The sequence below is a fragment of the Gopherus evgoodei genome, chromosome 6, assembly GCF_007399415.2.
Source record: "Gopherus evgoodei ecotype Sinaloan lineage chromosome 6, rGopEvg1_v1.p, whole genome shotgun sequence".
In the NCBI taxonomy this organism is placed as follows: domain Eukaryota; kingdom Metazoa; phylum Chordata; order Testudines; family Testudinidae; genus Gopherus; species Gopherus evgoodei.
Genome location: NC_044327.1, coordinates 13,372,126 through 13,381,270, shown reverse-complemented (window position 1 = coordinate 13,381,270; position 9,145 = coordinate 13,372,126).

Genomic DNA, 9,145 nt, shown 5'->3' with positions numbered 1-9,145 from the left:
AAAGGAGTAGTGCTTATCCTAATCCACCCATTAGTTACTCTAATTTGTAATATTTATAAACTTGTTTTGATTCTCCATACATATATGGTGCAGTATGTATGTGTGCTATGATACGTGGCCCTTCAGTTTATAATAGTGGGCAGAACCATGGTGTGGAATATGGAAAAGGGAAAGCAGTGAGTGTGGAATGCGATCTATCCCATCCTGCTCCAAACATGCTCCTCCCTTAAATCCATGAATTCCCATCCCCACAGAGCCCTTCTGTAGTCATTCTGACCTCAGTGTAGGGGGGAAGGTTCATGTTTGGCGCAGAACGTGGGAGAGGACCCTCTGTGGCATACCATCTTCAGGACTTGGAGAATTTCCAATCAGCACTCTAGCATCAGCTGCACTCCTTACCTTTTACCTGTCTGGGAGGAGCAGGGGCAGTGAAACTGCTAATAGAGAAATGGAAAGTAAAGAATGGTAGCAGGATCCCTAAATGAGCGTTGCTGGTGTGGGCAGAGAGAAAAAACTCAAACCTGGTATCTGCAGATTTATCCTTAACCACAGATTCTTGGGTTTCACAGTAGGCAGTAGATCCTCCCTGCCACTTGTGACCACCAGAAACTTCTCCCGTGGGCCATGGAGGGGTGATCTTTTTGTAGCAAATATGTAAGTAACTCTTTTTACCATTGGTAGTGCACAAATGAAATGTAATTTTTCATGAATGTATTCACTTTTTTGAAATTATTCAATGAGCATTTTATGAGTGGGACACATTTCAATCGGTTGACTGATTGCGTTCTCTCTGCTGTGAATTTTGCTTAGAATATTTGGTATCAATTTGAAACTTAGGCGGTATTTTAATTAGACATGACTTAATTAGTCAAGTATTGTGTGTAAATACTCATGATTCTAAATTAATTTTGCATGAATATCTTGCTATATTTGTTTTAAAACTCTTTTTTCAGGAATTATCTCTTCCAGTGCACTTGCTCACTGGAATATTTGTAGAAAGTAAAGATGAAATTGAAATAAATTTCTCTAAATTAAATGAAATGTCAACTTGATTTGTATTAGGGCCTGGGAAGAGCTTACCTATACAGCAAGTACAAGTCATGGTATAAATCTACTGTGCACCAGCTTGTTGCGCAGAAACTTCTGTGTGGGCACTGCTACCATGCACTGAAAGTCCCAGAGAGTGGCTTGGGGTACTATGCTTTCAAAGAGTAGTAAACCAAGACACGCAGTGGGACTTTCAGGTCACTGCAGCAATGTCCACACAGGATGTTTCTCTGCAGCAAGCTGGTGCAGAACAAGATTCACATCCTGGCCTGCATGCAGTAACTTGCATTATATTTAGAGTTCATTTATATGATCTGAGACAACAGATGGAAACAGACTGACGGAGTGGGAAAGACATCACAACAGTGTTGTCAGCTTGATGGGGTGTAGTCCCAGCACACCCGTAATCTAACAGTTACCAAGTTCTTCGTAGGCTTCATGGCAGAGAAGAGTTTTAGTTGTTTTCAGTATTTGCATCTCTCTGGTTAGATCTGCTAGAAACTAAAATGAGGATGTTAAGATGAGTATACATTGTGTTTGAGGAAGTGGAGCTAGGCTGACTTGCATCATCTGAGCAGCTTGACCCAACAAGCACCAAATATTAGTTATCAAAGCATTTGCAGAAACTGTGGTTATCTCTACACAGCATTTTGGACTGAGTGGGAGGGAGCCTCCCAGCCTGGGTCAACAGCCTCGAGCTCGTAAAATAATCACATGCTTTGAAGCTGCAGTTCACATTGGAACTTAGCCTCTGAAGCCCAACCCCCTCCTTAGGCTTCAGAATCTGAATTCCTGCTTGAGCCATATCTTCAAAGTGCTGCCTAGATGGCTGTTTTTAGAGCATTAGCAGGAGTCCCACCAGCCCAAGTCTGTCAACCTGGGCTGGTAGGCTCCCTCCAAACCACTGTGCAGACATACCCTGTCTGCTAGCTTCCTTTGCAGGGATGCGGTCCATGTTGCAAAAGTCTGTCAAACAGAATTCCTATGGAGGAAGAACCTCTCACCTGCTCACTGCAGTTGGTGGTGTCTCTTTGAAAATAATGGAACACAATATGGCCAGATCTGACACTCAAAGGTTTTCATATATAATACAGAAGGGAGAGGATTTTCTGTAAAGGGCCTTAATACATGAAAGGGAGATAGACTGAGACTCCATTGTGGCAACTCATAGGATATAAAATTTGAAAGTTGTACAACGCTAATGAAATGACATAGTGAAATGCTGAATAGGACGATAATATTTCCCAGGGGCATTTCTCTGTACCATCTGTCAAAACTAATCTCCAATTTTTAAACATTTATTATACTCTGAAAGTTATGTATATTTTCCCATGAGAGAGTTTCAGGAACAGGAAACCCAGAAAAAGAAAAATCAAAACTGTCCAACTTAATACTATCGAAGCTGAATATTCAGAACCGAGACTAAAAAGATCATTCCTCATTCAGTTGAAGTGAAAGGAGAATTTAGACAAGGCTGATACAATTGTGCAAGTTGAAATGCATGTTTTTACCCTGATCCTGCAAAGATTTAGATACATGATAAATTTTATGCACTGTGTAAGTCGCCCTATTGGCTTCAATGCAATTATTTTCAGTGCATACACTTTAAGCACATGTGAAAGTCTCGTTGCAGAATGGGTCCTGCATAACTAAGGGTATGTCTAAACTGCACACTGAGCCTGGGTCTGTGGGACCCGACTTGTGGACTCAGCGTTTCTAAGCCCCTGCCTCAGGTGGCACGGGACTGGGATTCATCACCGAATTTGGTCCACTGATTGATCATTAGTTTCCCAGGCCGAAGCCAGTACTGACAGGGAGTGCGACATGAATAGTGATCCATGCCCCTTTCCCCGCTAGTGTCCACACTGCATTATTAGCCTGGGTTTAGTTGCTGACCCCAGGGGTCTTAGCTATATTGCACTATGCAGACCTTCTGACTCAGGTCTGCAGATTAACACCCATTCACACTGGACCCAATTCAGAGTGAGACTCAGGCTCTGACTCAACTCCTTAGCATTGTCATCTTCGGAGCTGGGTCCTGAGTGCTTGCTGACCCAAACCGGACTGAGTTGTCTGTGATTGCAAGCTGGGCATGGGCTCAAATCTGAGTCACAGCCCTAGCTTAGAGTGCAGTGTAGACATAACAAACACTACTTCCTACAGTAGCTAGGTGTTTCCTGGATGTTTTTCATGCAAATACAGATCATGAATGATCTTGTTTAGCTAGTGAAATCTAAAATAAATCATTGTGTGGGACCATAGAATATCAGGGTTGGAAGGGACCTCAGGAGGTCATCTAGTCCAACCCCCTGCTCAAAGCAGGACCAGTCCCCAACTAAATCATCCCAGCCAGGGCTTTGTCAAGCCTGACCTTAAAAACCTCTAAGGAAGGAGATTCCACCACCTCCCTCGGTAACCCATTCCAGTGCTTCACCACCCTCCTAGTGAAAAAGTTTTTCCTAATATCCAACCTAAACCTCCTCCACTGCAACTTGAGACCATTACTCCTTGTTCTGTCATCTGATACCACTGAGAACAGTCTAGATCCATCCTCTTCGGAACCCCCTTTCAGGTAGTTGAAAGCAACTATCAAATCCCCCTCATTCTTCTCTTCTGCAGACGAAACTATCCCATTTCCTTCAGCCTCTCCTCATAAGTCATGTGCTCCAGCCACCTAATCATTTTTGTTGGCCTCTGCTGAAATCTTTCCAATTTTTCCAATCCTTGTAGTGTGGGGCCCAAAACTGGACGCATACTCCAGATGAGGCCTCACCAATGTTGAATAGAGGTGAATGATCATGTCCCTCGATCTGCTGGCAATGCCCCTACTTATACAGCCTAAAATACCATTACCCTTCTTGGCAACAAGGGCACACCATCAATTCATATCAAGCTTCTCGTTCACTGTAACCCTTAGGTCCTTTTCTGCAGAACTACTGCCTACCTATTCGGTCCCCAGTCTGTAGCAGTGCATGGGATTCTTCCATCCTAAGTGCAGGACTCTAAACTTCTCCTTGTTGAACCTCATCAGGTTTTTTTTGACCCAGTCTCCTAATTTGTTTAGGTCCCTCTGTATCCTATCCCTTCCCTCCAGTGTATCTACCACTCCTCCCAGTTTAGTGTCATCTGCAAACTTGCTGAGGGTGCAGTGTACGCCATCCTCCAGATCATCAATAAAGATATTGAACAAAACAAGCCCCAGGACCAACCTTTGGGGCACTCTGCTTGATACCGGCTGCCAACTAGACATGGAGCCATTGATCACTACATGTTGAGCCCTACAATGCACCAAACAGATTGATAACTATTAATTGCCACTCAAGCCGTCTTAAAAATGATCTAGGTTTGGAGCAATAATCAACCTAGATCATGTCTCTATTGTACTAAGCATTGTATGTTCATAGAGCAGGGGCTGTGACTGAATCAATCTAAATAATCCTTGTTTGTAAACTGAGGAAATAAGGCACAAAATGATTAAGTGACTTGCCTAGGGTCATACACAGAGAACTGGTCAGGAATTTTTTATCAGAAAATGCTGATTAATCAAAACCAAGACACAGCAGGAAAGGGTTGGTTTTGATGAATTTTTTTACTTAAAACATTTAAGACTTTGCAAATTGTCAAAACAAAATGTTTTGACAAATTCCAGTTTGTAGTTCAGAAAGATGTTTTTTGAAGCTAATTATAGTTTTTTTTCACCATTTTAATTTGTTTTAATGTCAATTTGTTTTTTTTTGTGTTCAATTTTCAAGGTGGTGGGTTTTTTAATTTAGATTTGGGACAAGATTTTAAAAAAATCATTGGATGGGCAAACAAATTAACAGAAAGTCTGTGATGGTGCTGGAAATTGAGTTCATATATTCCAAGGTCAGTGGCTTAACCAAAAGAGAAAAGAACATTCATTAGCGTTAACTTACTTATGTACCTATATATACAGGTGCATCAAAATTTAAGTGCACACTTGTGGGAATTTTTCTATGGGACAGACTTAGTAGACAATTTTCATGAGTGGTAATATGTTGGCTGGTAAACCATTGTTTATAGATAAATAAAGTTGCTCATCCTCAGTAAGCACTCTACCTGTATATAGGTTCAAATATCAAACATCTCATTTTTACTATTGCCTTGGTTAAAATGTTTATAACTTTCTTTTTATTTGGTAAACATGTGTCTCTCACTTTTCCAGTAATCGAAAATGACACACGGGATTATGCTCAAACTTTCCATAGTCACCAAACCCAGTTTTTATCCCAAGGTTACATTTTTGGAAAGCGTGTGACCATGTGGAAATGAGATTATAATGGTTTCCATTCTGCAACCTTAACTAAGTTACCATTCTTATTCAAAAATCCACCAGTACACCGTCCAGTCAAAGATTTCCACAAGTGTTTACTTAAAGCACACGCACGTGCACTCTCTCTCTCTCTCTCTCTCTCTCTCTCTCATTTAAAAGCTAAAGCATAGTGGGTTACACTGATAATCCTTTTCCTCTCATCATGACTGAACCCTTTGGCCTCATTATTTATCCACTTGCCAATTGGATTGCTCGCTCATAAAACATTACAATATTGACATTATAATTTTAATTATTCAGCAGAACCTAGGCTTGGTAAATACTTGCACAGTGCTTGGTGCTCATAACACTACATCATACTAAAGAATGCTTCTGTATTTGACAGAAGTACAGTTTTAATGCCGCTTTTTAAAGGATTATATGTACCAATGTCACATAACCTCTCAAAATACCTTCATATTGTCTCCATTGTGTTGGTCAATCACTGTTCTTTAAAGCAAGGGCATATGGTGGGTCTCTTTCTACCATTTGTGACCTTAGCACTTCATGGGCTAGATTGTCTCTTGCACTGAGTGGTGAGGGGGCATTTATGGAGCTGGAAATGGCTTCCTGATTCGTCGGGTCTGGCTCTGCCCAACACAGTTTTAAGCTGTTGTCACTCCTGGTTAAGGATCCGATGCCAGTGGAGGATTGCGTTGTGTGCATGCACACAGTCCTATTGAAGGGACCAGATTCATCTGCTCTGCTATACCTCCTGTTCCTTGACATGCCTTCTGTTCTGGAATGTGGATCAGAGAAGCAGAGCCTAATCGCAGTGCCATGGAACTCCCCGAGGGATCAATTACTTAAGGGGAATTCTCGACTGAGCTTTTGTGGCGGGTGAGTTGTCCCTTTAGACCACCTGAGGGATGCAAAGAGTCTGTAATCTAGTTTGTGAACCTGGCCCCATATTAGTTACTTGTATTGCAGTATCACCTAGGAGCCCCAGGAACTAGGGCCCCATCATGCAAAAAAGCGGGCCCTGCCCCACAGTGTTTTACAGTCTAAGTTTACAACAAGAGACAACAGCTGGAAACAGACAGGCTGGGGAGGACAGGGAGACCATATTCATCGGTGTTAAGCAGTGGTCTCAGCACACCAGCTGCCTTAACCATTACCAATTTTAGTTGGCATCCTAGCAAAGAAGGTTGTGTTTTTTAAGGAGGGATTATATTCTTTTAATACCTATTATCCAATGGCCTGCCATTCAGTTTGATGTTAGCAAAGCTGTGTTGCTGAATGATGATTTGTCTGTAGCTAAGAAAAGAGGAAATGTACTGAATGATTTTTCTCAGTAAACCGTAGCACGTGAAAGGCAGGTAGAGAGAGACAGGGATCTTTCATGAACAAGGCCTTAAACTTTTATTAGGGTAAAAAAAATCCCAGTATTTTAATAAATTCTTGTTTACTTTAAGTTTTTTTTAATAAATATAGATCTGTTGAGAAAGAGAAATGCTTCCCCCGATTTGTGTTTGAAACACTTGCAAATGAGAGCACAGCAGCTGTGCTGACTACAGAACATATAGATGCTTTTAAATCACTTATAGCTTACTTCTTTTTTTAATGTAATTGCAATGTGAATTATGTTCATTTGTTTGCACGCTGGAGCAGATGGTGAAGGCTTAGTAAACAAGGGATGCAGCTATGAAAACAACCTTGTTAGTGGTAGCATAGATTCCTTAGGCATGGATTCACTCCCTGAGTTGCTATGGCAGACTATGATGCAATCCAGTTTTGTCAGGAAGTGGTGAGGCCCCAAAATGAGGAATCCAGGATGAAGCCAGGGTAGGACTACTAGTAATGAGTTAATTCAGGTAAACTGTGCTAGCAGGGGTCCAGTAAAGCTTCAGCCATATTGTTAAGCAAGGCAGTGTGGTCTGGTGTATACACCTACTGGATTGAGATTCAGCAGACCTCATTCTAGTCCCAGCTCTGCCAGTAGCCTGATAGATGACCCTAGGAAATGACTTTACCTCCATGCCTCAGTTTCCCCATTTGTAAAATGGGATGAATGTCACCTTCTTTGTAAAGTAAGTGCTTTGAGATTAATGGATGAAAAGAGCTCAGTATTATCATTAAAGCTGCAGAGACGAATCTGGTCCCTTTAGGGTGTGTATATGTGTATGGAGTTGAAGCTCTTTAAGACAGAGACTACGTCTTCAGGTGTATGTTTTTTTTTACAATGCTGAGAACAGTATGGCCTCAGGCCTGATTAAGAGCCCTGGACATTATTATTATATAGATGTAAAATTATGACAGAAGTATATCAAAGAGTAGATTCACTGTACTAGGTTTCCACTGTTAGAATGTTGTAAGAGAAAAAATGTTTAGAGAAGTCATATGGCTATGTAACAAGCATATCATATGTATCTACATACACCACAATCATTAGCAAACCTCAACCCTAACATCAATCAACAGGACAGGTTTCTAACACATGGGAGATCTCCTGTAATTGAGAGAGTAGCCCAGCCTCTGGAAGCCGACACAAGCTAGCATAAGCAGCCGTTGAGCTTGAGCTTGTAGTCTTATGAAATGTGAGATTCTTTCAAACCACACAATCAATAGCTTTAATTAAGGACTGATGATTCCTAAGTAGTCTGGAAGCTTTCAATAAGTTCCCATGCATTTCTGAAAGCTAAAGCTAAAAATAAAGTGTGTGTATTGGGGGTGAGGGAGGGGGAAGGGGGAATAACACAATGCTTTGGATGACCTTGGCCTCATTAAATATACAAAACTTAGCCATAAGAATGGAGGGGAAAAACTTCAGACTTGCAGATGCTTGAAAACACTCCATCACTCTGACATCACATAATTAGATATGAATCACACAAGAAAAAAAAGTAGACAAATCCTGGCTGATTGAACATAAATGTATAGCCAGAGAACATAGGAGAACAAATTTGAGCTACCATGCTATCTGAGGGGCATGTGCATGTGTATCTGAACAGTGCTGATATGCCAAACTGCTACAGGAATTAAATGCAAATTGAAAGAAGAATTAACCCATAGAAGTTCATAGACTATCAGGATTGGAAGGGACCTCAGGAGGTCATCTAGTTCAACCCCCTGCTCAAAAGGGGACCAATCCCCATACAGATTTTTGCCCTATATCTCTAAGTGGCCCCCTCAAGGATTGAATTCACAACCCTGGGTTTAGCAGGCCAATGCTCAAACCACTGAGCTATCCCTCCCCTGCCCCTAATAACCTCAAAATTAAAATGGGATATTTGGGACCTATGGGCTCAACTCACTGGTGCAGCTGAGGAAAAGGGGGAGAAAGGTGGTACTAAGCCACATTTCAACTTCATTGCATGAAATTTGATGAACTATGCCCCCAAAGTGCTAACGGTGTTATATGACCCTGTCACTGTCCAACATGGAATAGTGTTAAACAAGGTTCAGGGTTTAGTTTACAGAGACCTCAGCCTGCTTAGTACCATGGCACAAGCACTATTAAAGATCCTTTTTGGCCATTTATTAAAGAGAAAGGAAAAAGAGTCAAAGCAGTTGAAATATCAAGTATTTCAAACTTTCATTTTAACGACTTTGTTGGTTTCCTTTCCCTTTAAACTGAAGAGCTTTTAAAAGGAAAACCTCATTTTTGCCAGGCTTTAGATGGCAATGACTGTCCTTTTTTGGGTGTGTGTGGGGGAAAGAAGTGAGCTGAGTTGTGCTGGAGCTGATAAAAGCCAGTCCTGTTTCTCCCCCCACACACACCAACACACACACAGAGAAAAGAACAACAAAGACAGAAAATTCAGC